Source organism: Stegodyphus dumicola, chromosome 10 (assembly GCF_044657685.1).
Source record: "Stegodyphus dumicola isolate Sdum_Otavi_A_Nest chromosome 10, ASM4465768v1".
In the NCBI taxonomy this organism is placed as follows: domain Eukaryota; kingdom Metazoa; phylum Arthropoda; class Arachnida; order Araneae; family Eresidae; genus Stegodyphus; species Stegodyphus dumicola.
The window spans coordinates 88285460-88299942 of NC_140777.1; the positions used below are offsets into that span (position 1 = coordinate 88285460).

Consider the following 14483-nt stretch of genomic DNA (forward strand, 5'->3'; position numbering starts at 1 on the left):
CGCCAAACTATTGTTGATGCCAGTGCTGCCAAAAATAATTGCGGCAAGAAAGGAAGTATAATAGTAAATAACTAAGATTGATGTTATAATTTAGATGAAAGGTTAATTTCATATAATACATTTTTATTATTATAATTTATATGAAAAAGGCTAAACATGACTGAATGGAAGCATAAGAGTAAATAACTATTTCAGATCATTATTATAATTTATATAAAAATTGCTAAACATAACTGAATGGATGCCTGCATCGCTATTTCTCTACCGACTTATCGCTAAAACATAATTTCATCTCGTTGGTTGTTCAAACGTAATTTTTTATAATGAATGATGCCTTTTCTTTGAAAATATTCTTGATAAAGTGCAGAATCGCTCACTTATTTGTTCGCCGCTTTTTACAAGGGTAAAAACAATTGGATTTTTGTCAATTTCCTTTTACTTTATATGTGAAAATAAGTCGATGTGTACAGAGATAAACTGAAGGGTGTGCACAGTGCTATTTTTGTGCAATTCTAGGATTTCTTTTTAAGTGAAAATAGGTCGATGTGCACATAGATACCGAGTATGTGCAGTTCTTAAAAACGCGTCAAGCAGTGGATGATTCTGCACTTTATTCAAAACTCTATTGCCGACTTTTCGTCATGGGCAATTGTTAAATCCATAGGATATCAAAAACGGATTTTAAATCAAGTATTTAAAAATTAAACTACTATTTTAATGGCGTCTTAAGAAATATAGAACTATATAAACTAATGCAACCTGAAATCAGCGCGTACGCTAGATTTGGCGCTCTGTTAAATGGACGCGTTTGCTATATTTGGCGCTTTTGCGCATACATTTTCGCTGCAATTTTTTCACGGCCCTCAAAACAGAATAGTACCTAATAGTAATATATATATAGTTGCTTGCCACATTTCTTTAAATTTTTATACATCAGTTAAATATTTATCCACTTTTTGTGATTAATTGCAAAACCCCGGACCAAGCTACCAGTGTTCAGCGGCTTTTACCATTCGGCCGCTAGTGGGTCTAACAGTGCACGTAAAAAGTAAAACTGGTATTGTAGACACAAGGCCAAAATCACGAATTTGCATTTTTGGTATTTTTTCCTTAGATTCGCTTTTTAAGTTGTGTTTCGATGTTTTTCACCAAGTTAAAAAGCGATAGATGGATATAAAAGGATAATTAAGTTGAGATTATTACTCAATTTTTTTCCTCAGATACACATCTGTGTCGACTTTATGAGGACTCTTGAAACTATTTTACAAATGATGCCAACTATAATTCAGTGCAGTGGTGGGCAATCCTAAGATAAATGGTCAGAAACTCTTCAATTTCAAGTGTGCGGGAACCCAGAAAGGTTGAGGATGGTTTGAGGAATGAAAATTTAACAACTGTTGCTGTATCTCACGAACCAAACTGTTTCTGGTCATCTGCCTAAGAGAAGAGATGCTTTCCTGTACGACATGTTCTAAGCTCGTATACACTTTCCTTCGCTCGTATACATGTTACGCATGGGAATTTAACCGCTCGGCCACTGATGGACCTAGGCCTCAAGGAAGTGATAGTATTTTTCTCTCATAAGATATATGCGCTTGAATATTAACAACCAAACCAACGAAGAATTAAAATCCTTTCTCAGTACCAGCAATAGCTGTAGTAAAATAAGAGAGAATTCTAAATGGCACCAAAATGTGTTATTTTATACCACCTCAAAGTTCATTGCCTAACGCCCAGCTGCTTCATGTTTACCAACAAAAACTTTACCAATGTGTTAATCTACCCGGAAGCGTGCTTTTGTTCAAAACTTGAAATCAGCTCATTTTTTTAGGGGTGTGGGGGAATCTAGCTTATTAAAATTAAATACTAATTAACTACCAAACCCTGCAAAACAGTACAAACACCAGAAAGAGCAAGGGTAACTCCCAACGATCCCACGTTAAGATGGAAACACATAAAATCCTGCTTATAAGCAATGACAAAATAAAAATGGAATGGCGAAAGTAGTGGTATAAGCCGAGCTTCTATGTGTGCTAAAGTGGAAGCACCCTCGTCATTCGAGGGACATTTCCTGCTACGGAGGCATCAAGAAATTTGCATAATGCATATGGCTGCTGTTTTGAAAGCACCCCAATCTTTAGGGTGCCCATCTTCCTTTGGTGCAGGAAATGGCACGAGATGCCACTCCATGAATAGAAAATGCGGCCCAGCCCCCTTTAATGCACTCACTGCGCGCGCGAGAGAGAGACAGGCTCACCCCCTCCCCCTTCTATTCTAGATATACTCTCCTTTTCCTTGGCTAGGTCCTCCTTCCCTTCCTCTTAGTCCTAAGTGCCTTGAAGATCTGAGCCGCCATCTGTCGAACGAAATTTCTCTTAAAAGACTTTAAGCAAGGATGCTCTTCCATATAGATATATCTGTTCGTATAGATATATATCTATATGTATTTATTTATAAATTTTTAAGATGGTACTAAACGCTTTTTCTTTTCCTTTTTTTATCTTTTTATCCACAGCCTCCTTTAATCCTTTAAGAGGTTCTTGGCTATGGAAAATTTTGCTTGTAGATGTCATGCCAGCAGACATCTTTCGAGTTTGGTGCAGTTATACGAGACTTTAAAGGACTTAGGGTAAAATAATCATATTTTTGATGGCTTGTATCATGGCTGCCGTTAAAAAAAAAAATGTTTTCTTAAACGTTTATTTCTGGAGTTTCACGAAATGTTGATGTCATTTGAGAGGGAATTGATGGAAGGTATTGACTTATACAGTACAGTACTTCCTATTTCATTTCTATTACAAACGTACAGAATGATAATATCAGATATTGGTACTATTTTTTGTGAAGATGATAGAAATTATTACAATTACCAAAAATGAATATTGAGAGCATGATTTAAAATGCACCTTCCCTGCAAACTTGCTAACTTCTGTAATAAAAAATTTCTTTTTTTTTTTTTTTTTTTTTTTTTTCCCTTATGCAAAAATATTTTTAATTAAAAATTTAAATATAATGTGTTTCGGAAATCACTTCTTTAATTAGCCCAAAGGGAAGGTAGTTCAGAAGGTATATATGTCTCAAAGCGGCATTTTGTGGCGCTTCACTATAAACGGCGAATCACTTTTTAAATTGTTGCCACCAAATATTATCGCCATGTATAATATTTAAAGAAATTAAATAATGAAGAACCTGCATGAATGTACTCAAGTTTCTGGCATTATGAACAAACGACGGTACCTAGAGCTATTAAATTTTGAATAACGTAATCTTCCACCCAAACTTGCGCACTTGGATCCCCGAATTTTTTTTTATTATCCATTTCATATTTTGTAAAACTTTAACGAATTTTTTATTAAACTCAACGATTTCAAAGCGAGCAGTGGCAACACTGTATGGAAAAAAACGATTTTATCTCCAGCGCGGGAGACTGTCTATTTGAAATTCTAAAGATATGTCGTTTTTAAATATTTTTAGCCAAAAGAGACATTAACTCAAATGTTCTCGAAATATATATGTGTATGTAAATGAAAAAAATGGCCCGTTTGGGTATAATATAAAATCTTTTTGTCTTTTTCCTCATTAAAATTCTTTTTTAAAGGTCAATTTGCTTTTTTCTATAAAATTGCCATAGAAGTTATAAATTTCTAAATCAGTATTAAATGTTTCTGAAAAGTTACGCGACTTTCAATACTGAGTTGTGAAAATTTTACTTCAGCTGCCTAAGATTGTTGTTAATGTATGGAGCAAATATCGTATCGTTCTTTTGATTTTTTTCTGTAAATATATTTATAATCCGACAGAACTTCGCAATCCATGCTAATTTCAAAATGGACTAATTTTCTTAAAGGGAAGAAATTAGGTATAAATTACTTTTAATTGCGCTACTTCTTACGTAATATCTTGCGTTCTTCATTTAAAATTTTAATTTCAAAAACACGCTTGAGAAACACGTTGTATCAACTCTTCTGATTCTTTTCGAATAATGTTTTTCTGCAATTTTCTTTTTACATATTAACTAATAAATTTTTATGAAAAGAAAAAAAAATTGCCGGCAACATAACGTATTGCTCTTGAATAATAATCTTTATGTAAAAAACGGAAATTGTTTTGAATTCTTTAACTAAAATGCATTTATTAGGAACTTAACACATAATAGATACATCATTTCTAATGTTCTTTTATACATAAAGATAGCTTATGAATAACTATTCATTTTGTACTCAAGAACTAGCTAAGTACACACCCAGAAGGTTTCGTTGCACTCGCATTAAAAATCAAAAAAAAAATCTGAAATGTTTCAGATTTTAAATTACGTCCAAAGGGGCGTTATTTAACATTTTGTGTGTTACCTTTCTTTATTAAATATCATGTTCCTCGCACTTAAACCATAAGATCCAGTACAACAGCAATATCGCAATATAGTTTTAAAACGAGCCTATCTTTAGAATTTCCGATACAGAGACTCACGCGCTGGAGATAAAAATGTTTTTTCTGCACAACGTTGCCATTGCTCGCTTTGAAATCCTTGAGTTTGTTAATCAAAAATTCGTCAAAGTTTTAAAAAATAGGAAATCGATCATAAAACAAATTTCAAGTTTCAAATTAGGTCTTCCACATGCTCATATTCGTTGGAGGATTACGTTATTCAAAATTCGATGACTCTATGTACCGTTGTTTTATCAGAATACGAGAAATATACATACATTTATGCAGATTTTTCATTATTTAATTTCTTCAAATATAAGGACTCTAACATTTTGTGGCAACAGTTTGAAAAGTGAACCGACATTTATGAGTCCGACGCAAAATGCCAAAACGAAACTAATAGTCCTTCGGGATTCAAATCCCTTTGGACTAATAATTTGAACCTACTCGTCAAGGTAGAATCTATCATTTTTTATCCACAAATTTTTACTTGTTTTACATTTTATCAAGAAATTACAAATTTTATTTGCCGAGATGTTAGTTGCAATAAAATAATTTGTCTGACTTTCATGATGCTGTGTCTTAAAAATATACGAATAAAATTTCTGCACGTTTCAAAATTCAAACAACTCTTAGCTATAAATTGTGCGCTCCAAACAAACAAACAAAAAAGCGTCATAGATATTTTGGATAGTTAGGTTTGATTTGGTTTATTTGATTAAACAAAGCACACAAGGGCTACCTGACTAAGGGGAAGGGATGCCTTCGTGGAGGACTTTCTAAGGAAAATTGGCTGATATCCACGTTATACATGGGGAAATTCACGAAAACGCCAATGCAGTCAGCCCGTTCGCCAGGATTCTAACTCCGATCGAACTACCAATATTCAGCGACTTCACCGCTCGGCCACTGGAAGGCATTTGGAATGAATACAGATTATTTTTAAAGTAAGAGTAAGCCTTAGGTTCTTTATTCTTCCTTCACTTCAAAATAAACAAGGCAATTAACTGCCCTGTTTATTTTGAACATCTTAAAATTACTGCCTAATACGTAGTGAAATCATTAAGGGCAAAATATATCCTTGGAATAATGCATGTATTAACATGAAATCGATGTTGTTCTACAATAAGCTCTTGTAAGTAGAGTAGTAATAAAGAAATGCTTGATAAATACTTTATAAAATATCTGGTTATTTGTAGAATTTATGAAGGACACTTAGTTAGAAATGTGCAAAAATTATAAAGAATTTGCCCGAAAATTTATCAATTGATTTCAGATTTCATGACCTTTAACTAAGGGCTAAAATGAACTTTCTTTTGTTTAGAACAAAATAAAATTTGATTATTTTTTTGGGTACTTTTCCGTTTCACCGGCGCAAATTTCGCCAAGCAGACATCATTGGCGACAACACACGGTATACACATAAGACATGTTAACAGATGTTAGTTCTAAGGATTTATTGTTTTGAAGGCATAAACATTTTAATATCGTTTAAAATTTTATAAAAAGGCAATAAATAAAGACAATAAATTTGTAAAACGAAATTAGTTTAAGAATCTACTATGCTTTCATGGTACAACATGCTGATTCGCCGGTTCGTATCACGTGACTCCAAGTGATCTCATCTCACGTAAACTATGCTACAAAAATCTAATTTTCTCATTTATTTCAAGTTATTAAATTTCAAGTTATCCGGTTATTAATTCATTCTACATTATTTTCAAGTTAAATCTTAATATAGAATAGAAGTTTAAATACAAGAATCATTTTTATTCGTACGAATAGCTTACTCAGAAATTATGTAAAACCGCAGTGCTTTACTTCGCCAGTACATTCGCATTAGAATTGATATTTAACAATTTACTTTGCCTTTTCTGCATTTTTGCTTTCGGATGAGCGGTGTGATTGCATCCTAATTGACTTAACTACCGCGAATGGCCGAAGGGCATAAAATTGAACTATCTGGTAAAATTTCTATGCAATTTTATGCCAGTATTGAAAGAAACAATTAATCCGATAAGAAATGGCGGTGACTTATTATGAAAATGAGGCGTAAAAGGTTACCGGCGAGAATATCCTGCTTAGCATCGGTTGTACCATTTTCGGCGACTTTATCGCTTGCGCCGGCAAAACGGAAAAGTACCTTTTTTTGGTATCAGTCATAAGGGCCTTGGGAAGACCCACACCTAACCAGAAATCCTAGCATACCTAATACCCTTTCTCCACAACCAGTTCCTAATTTTGCTGAAATATATTGTGCCTCACTTCTAAACGTCGCTTTTTTATTCAGCGATATAATATTTAAAAAATGGCATCACCGTCCGCAGTTTACGAAAATAGCAGCCATGTAAATAATCGTTCGAAATGCAACTGCCGGGAAAGATAATGATTAGAATCGATAACGATAATTATAATTAGTAAAAACAATCATTGAATTGGTAAGTAAATATTTTTTTTTTTTTTTTTTCGAAAAAAAGATTCCATTGTCGTTCATGAAGCAACGATAACGATTTGTAAATTCAAGACTTTCGTCTTTCATGCTTCACGTGCTGCAAACAACTCGGCCGCTTCTCCGTTACGTTCTTCTTCTCTGAAACAAACAATCCTAGAAATAACTCCCACGATTCGCGTTGTCCGTCCAATCAGTTGTACGTATTTAATGAGCAAAATAAGAATGGAAACTCGGTGATCATTTTTTTGTTATTCTTCCAACGTTCACGAATTGAGAAAGCGTGATTAATTGCTTCAGGCACGCTTCTTGCTATTCAGAAAAAGAAAGCGAAAGGTTGGCTACAGTAGAATAATTAACACGTGACAAAACTTCAACAAACTAGCTTCATCCAAGAATTGAAAAATATGTTTCTCACTTCATGAATGAAGCAGTATATATATCAATGAAATGTTGATATGTATAAGATGGCCAAGCAATAAGTTTGCGCCAGTGTCTTAAATTCTCTCATTATAAACACATATTACTTTTAATTTTAAAAGCACCATACAGCACTGTTTCCATTAAGTTTTCCCTTAAGATAAACCAACAGCATTATAGTTTGATACGCTTACTTAGGACATCTTCATAGGGGGGAGGAATCCGTCATAAACTACCATCGTCTTTTAAGAAAGTCGGTCACACTCTTTCGGAGAGACAAACGTCCATAAAGGTGCCCAGGCATAAAAGTGCCAGCACCTTTATGCAAATCAGTTTAAAACTGGGGGGGGGGGTTAAGTATCAACCATCAAAAAGATAGGAGTACCTTTATGACTAGGTTCCGTTGTGCAAGTCGAATTTTCATTTGTTTGCAAATTAAAACATTACTTTTAATAACAGTGCCCCGGCATAAAGGTGCCCTCATCTTAATAAAGGTTACTTTTATACATTAAATATTCTGCTTACGGGTGCGTCTATCTTTATAAAGGGACACTTTAGCACCTTTATGCCTAGGCACCGTTGTGCAAGTGGAAGTTCCATTTATTTGCAAGCTAAAACCCTATTTCCTTAACAGGCCGCCCAGACTGTAGAGTGGTTAGGGAAGCTGACTGCGATATAAAAGGGCCCGGGTTCGAATCCCAGAGGTGGCATGGTTGTAACTGTCCGCCTTTCATAGAAGGCAAAAGTGGCCCACATATTAGGTGCCTCCGTAATAAAGTGACCACCACTTCTGGCTTTAGTAGTAGCCAACATCTACGATGGCTTGTGCCCGCTATTGGGCGGTGGAGAGGCCTTCCATAACAGTGCCCCCACCTTTATAAAAGTTATTTTTTTAATTAAAAAAAACATTCTGATCACTGGTGTGGTCACCTTTATACAGGCACCGTTGTGAAAGAGGAATTTTCATTTGTTTGTCAACTAAAACCCTATCTCCGTAACAGTGCCCCGGCAAAAAGGTGCCCTCATCTTTATAGAATTTTTTTTTTTTTTTTTTAAACGTTAAGAAACGTTTTGCCTAAGGATGCGTGTATCTTCATACAGGGCCTCTTTATGAAAGTTTTTTTCTGTAGAGTCATCGACTTGCATAAAAAAGTTTCGGAACCTTTATGACGAGCCAGCGTTATATAGCTGTTTTGCTTACTTATCTAACGCCATGTAAGTCTTCTTATTGATGATAACGAGCACTATATTGGTTTAATGCTTGAAGCCACAGAATGCTAGTAATCTCCTTGGGTTAGGCTTCCTAAGCTGATAGTTCTGGCTTCGTAAGGTTTTTGTGATTTTCTACTATGCAACTTGAATAAGAAGCCAGTCTCTGCTAAAATATTTTCCACGAATCTATGAGTCTCTAGAAAGAAATTGCACACGAAAACATTACCGCGGTAGAGCATTGAATTTTTTTTTACATTTAGTATTGTTAATTGGTTCCCCATATTAAAAATTAAAGTCATTCGTTATTTCTCATCCACTTGTTAAACTTTTACAAACATTACTTATTCTTTAGACTTCTAACCCCTTAATTTTTTGGTACATTTCATTCTCCTTTGAAAATTTAATAAACAGATTCACATGCATTATTGGATTTTCAAAATTCATTTCATGCAACAAAATTGTAAAGTCCTTTTTAAGCAAGGATTTGATAAAATTTCAAGCAGAAACTACATTACTCCCTCGTGTTTATAAATATAAGTGTTCCATTTCCACGAATATTAGGTACTAAGATCTCTCATGATCAGTGCAACAACGGATCTAATTAAACGCTATATCGAAAGATATATTTACACAGGTTATACAAATACAATAAAGTTGAGTTAATAAATTATGCAAGCGAAAACATTGCATAGTAAATTTAGAATATGCCATAGAATGTATATTTGCAATATACATTCTACTTTCTCGTACGCGAAGAAAGTAACCGGTTTGCAAAGTTTTAATCTAATTCTCAAAATAAATGAAGTACATTATATTTACAATAAAGCGATAAGAAGATATTACAGCTATGTCACGTATTTGTAATTAAAAAAATCATAATTTTAAATAAATATATTTAAAAATTCAACAAGCTTCTCTAGCACTTAATACGCACGGCAAACAACTCTTAGCTATAAATTGTGCGCTCCAAACAAACAAACAAAAAAGCGTCATAGATATTTTGGATAGTTAGGTTTGATTTGGTTTATTTGATTAAACAAAGCACACAAGGGCTACCTGACTAAGGGGAAGGGATGCCTTCGTGGAGGACTTTGTAAGGGAAACTGGCTCGTATACACGTTACACATGAGGAAAACACCCATGCAGCCAGCCCGTTCACGGGATTCGAACCTCGGACCGAACTACCAGTGTTCAGCGACTTTACCGCTCGGCCGCTGCTGGGCATGCTTAATCGGAATGAGTTCTTTGGTTCTCTGCATTGGTTCTTAATACTTTCTATTCACGGAAATGTTTGGCCTAGCTTGAATTGCCGGTTTGGGATCGCCTTATTGCTCGAGTAAAGGATTAAACACCTTCGCATTTATTTCTTAACCCCTTAACTGCCGCGGGCGTATATATACGCCTTGCTCAGCCGATGCGTTAACTGCCCCAGATGCGCCCAGATGCGCAGCCGATGTGTTAACTTTGCGAATAATTTTAGGTGTAGCAGCGCAAAGCAAATGATAGCAGTTTGGAAGGACGTATATATACGCCTGGGGCAGTTAACGCATCGGCTGAGCAAGGCGTATATATACGCCCGCGGCAGTTAAGGGGTTAATTATTGTTCATTGAACGGGAGTTGGTTTGTTCCCCTTAAAAAGGCTACTAATTTCCGATCAATGGCAATGATTACATGCATTTAATTTATTTCCTTTTACATTTGAAATTTTGTTATTCATGATTTAATTCAAGTCCTCGTTAAACATTTTTAACAATTTACATTCAAGTTACTTTAAAACATTTTTCGACATTGAACTTACTAAGTATGGATTCACTCTTTTAATATAATTCTACTAAAATTAATCTTAGGAGATAATATAATCAATATTCTCTAGTAAATAAGTGATTATTTAACTTACTTTGCAGCAATTGCGCAAGTAGTAGAATAACTTGATTTCGCACTAAGTGAATTTAAGATCATACAACATTATATATATATATATCAAAGGCTTTAAAATGAGAACCAAGGTTTGAGAACTAGCTCATGTATTCCATCCATTTAAACTAAGCTTTCTTACTAAATACCACTGTTATACCACCTTCCAATAGATGACTTTTAATTTTTACAATTACATACTCACAAAATGTTGAATTAAAAAAAAAAAAACTTTCTTCTGCCATAAAACACCGAATCATAACCCCTACTGGACAAGTGGGTGCAGTTAAAAAAAAAGAAAAAAATTCGACAATGGTTCTTACCATTTTTCTCCCAGATCGAATCGGAAACTGCTGATGATTTTGGACATGATGTCATTTTGGACCTTTTCCAGAACCGAAACTAACAATTGCCCAGATTCAGAAAAAGGCAATGGAGGGTTCGGGGTGTACCAAGATCTAATAAATTATAATCTGGGCAGTCTGCCATGTTGCCTCGGCACTTTCAACGTTACCAACTTGGCGACAGTATCAATGCTATTTCATTGTCTTCGTGCCTTGTAAATGACTTCACACAAAATGGTAGTACTATGATTGTACTACTGTAGTGGGGTATAGTTACTCGTAAATGCCCACTCTAGGGTGATCAAGGTCGCATTTAGGGCCAACTGAGTGATTTTTGACAAAATACTTCTTGGACTGTAGCCAATGTATATCTTTAAAAAAAGAATTCCAGCTTCAATTGTTGCGTCTTTTTTTCCCCCCCTCCTAGTTATCACTTTTTTTTGGACATTGCAAGTACACGAAAAATGAAATAAAATTAGTGAATTTGCATTTTTTGAGTTGAACCACAATAAGAACTATAACCAAATTCCTTTTTTTTCGTCAATATGTTCATTTGCGAAAGTATTTTATTTCGGTTGATCTTTACAATATGGTAACTGGTAGTTTGGCGACATTTTGGAGGCGATAAAGGTTACTACCTGGGACTTTGGTAATAATGTGAGCAGTACTCAGTTCCGATTACGCATTATTTTGTGTGAGGGAAATGAGAGATCATGGGATATGTCATGTGATATTAATGGACGAATTACGGTTCTTTAATCGGAAAAGGGGGGGAAATCGGGAAAAAATCTGGAAATTTTGTATTTGGCTTTATTCTGTGTTGTGTGAAACAGTGTTCGTTAATTTTTGGATCCCATGGCCGTAACTAAAGTGAATTCGAAATGGGTATTTATGTATGTATTAATTTAATGTATGTGCTCATTTATATTTTAAGTAGTGTTTTTGAATTTAATTATATTTTAATTAAATGATAGTTATTTTGTGAATTTTATGTTTGTAGGAATTTGGTATACGTTTTAGTTGAAGTAAACGTGCATCGAAATAATTTAAATATCTGACACTAAATATTTGTAATGGTTGCGGTATGAATTCGTTGGTGACGTGTATAATGTAATAGATGATTTAGAGGTAAAAGTATTTGGATATTTTATTTATTTTATATGTGGAAATGTTCATATTTGGAAAGGGTAAATACTTTTTCGCGATCAGGTAATTTCATTTATGTTCTTTTTACCGGGTTTAAAGATTGAGAAAATTGTCATGTATTTTCGTGAAATTTTTCTAATTTATGAGAAAAAAGCAGTGTACATGGATATAGTGAAGAGTGTGAGCAATGCCATTTTTGTGCAATTCTGGGATGTTTTTTTAAGTAAAAATAAGTCGGCGTGTACATGGTTTATGTGTATGTGTTATTTTGAAAAACGCGTAAGGAGTATGGTATTGTGCACTTTTTCCCAATTTTGCAGTGAATATTTGTCATGATTAAGCAGTTTTGTTAGGTAAAATTTCTAGCATAAGTGTAATTCGGCTAGTAGATTGTTGGAAGAAGTGTTCAGTAGATAAAAAGAAAAGAAACATGTCTTTACTTCGTGAAGACAAAATGGCGGCGGGAAAAAAAAAATAGAGGGTTGCTGTAGGAGAGTTGGTCGCCAAATTTTCGCCAAAAAAACGCCAAGTTACCATAATGTAAAGATCAACCTTTATTTCAATTTTTAAAAATATGGTGCATTAACAAAAGTAAAAATATGATGCATTAAACAAAAGTAAAAATGAGAACGACTCTCACATTGCTAGTTTTTTGCCGTAAACTAAGTGGATTTTTTTAAAATAATGTACTGACAATAAATTATCTTTAATTTAAAAATAATACTTTAATCGTAGACGAAAAGCATTCAAAACAAATTTTCATTGTTAATAATATGCCTACAATTAGTAATAATAATAGTAATAAAAGCAAATATATATAAAAATTTACTTTGAAAAATACAGGACGATCCGGTAGTTATCCCGAAAAATTTAAAACCTTATTAACAGAGAAATCAAAATAATAGGAAAACAAAATTCACAGATCAATTACATTAATTTAAAAAAAAAAATTCATTGGAATTTTCATTTTTACCTAATATACTATCGTAAAAGAAGTTCATTTAAATATGATAAAAGCGAGTAGAAAGATAATATATTAAAGCACTTATACAAGTGTAAAAGACTTTGGTTGAAATTTTATTCATAAACTTATTCTAATCCGAATTCCAAACGGAAGCAAAAGCCACTAGAATTTTATATTTTTGTCAAAATAATTTTATCTAGAGAACGTTCAGTAGCTGAAATATGTTTCAGTTAGGCAGACGATTATTCTTTACAAAAATACTTAGGAATAACACTGGAAAATATGCACTTTATTAGTTGAAAATAAAAAGGAAAGTTTAAACTTTTAGTGAATTAATAAAAGTTTATACTTCAAGATACTCTTACTTTTTTAAAAACAGATAACTCAAATAAACAGGAGATTTTTTTAATGCGGGCCATGCGATGAAATATTTGTAGCAGACGAGAATCACTAGTAGTGAATTTTGATCAGAATATTCTGCTACTCGAAAAGAAAGTGCAGTTTAATTTTGAAAGTAAAATACTCAAAGCTCAATAACTCTGATTTACTATTATATTCAATGTAAACTAGACCATTTTCAATGCAACATGTAAAAGTACCGGAAGGAAGTTGTTGCAATTTTGACTAACATAACTGATTAGATTAAAGAAAAACTATTAAAAAAAACCAGAAAGTTTTCAGCTTTTATATTACGCTCAAGGGGGCCCTTTTTTAAAGTTTTGTGTGTTACCTTTGTTTATTAAATATTATCATGTTCTTCGCATTTAAACCTAAGATTCAATTCAACAGCAATATCACAAAATAGTTTTTAAAAAGTGCATATCTTTAGAATTTTTGATATACAGTCTTACGCGCTGGATATAATCCCCGCCCGGTAGAGTGTTGCCATTTTTCGCTTTGAATGTTAATCAGAAATTCGTTATAGTTTTACAAAATATGAAATGGATAACAAGCAGATTTTAAATCCGGACTGCCAGATACTCATATTCGGGTGGAGGATTACGTTATTCAAAACTGGATGGCTCTAGGTACCGTTGTTTTATAACAATGCGAGAAACATACATACATTTAAGCAGATACATCATTATTTAATTTCTTTAAATATAATTCAAGGCAATAATACTTAACTTCTGGGCTAAAACTAATACAGAATCAATTTTTTTAAGAAATAAATTCCACGAATTAATTTTTTAAAAACTTATGACATTTTAAAACCTTTTTTTTTTATTTATTTACAATTACGTAAGTATGAAATGTGCCAAAGAATTCGAAAAAAAATTAATTTTAGGCAAGTAAAAACGAAACAAGACGAAAGGAAACATGCTTCCAATCATAAATTTAAGCTGTAAATTAAAAGCTCTGAAAATCAAACTTAATTGGATTTCAATTTGCTTAATCTATGATTGAAACCTGTATATTTATATAAGTATATCCATGAATAAAATTTTTATTCCAATAATGTATTATTTTAATTGAAAATAATAAAAATATGGACAAACAATTAAATGATAATGATAAACTGATTGAAAATGATAACAATATTCCAAACTTAAATAAATAAGTTATTAGAAGCAAGCTATTTGTATAGTCAGATGCAACTGATTCAAG

The 14483-nt window shown here is 33.2% G+C and overlaps 1 long non-coding RNA gene across 5 annotated transcripts in view; it reads right to left on the reverse strand.

Annotated features, from left to right (window-relative positions):
* Positions 1 to 14483, reverse strand: part of LOC118194396 (uncharacterized) — a 1067480-nt gene that overhangs the window by 171038 nt on the left and 881959 nt on the right. The window lies entirely within an intron of this gene.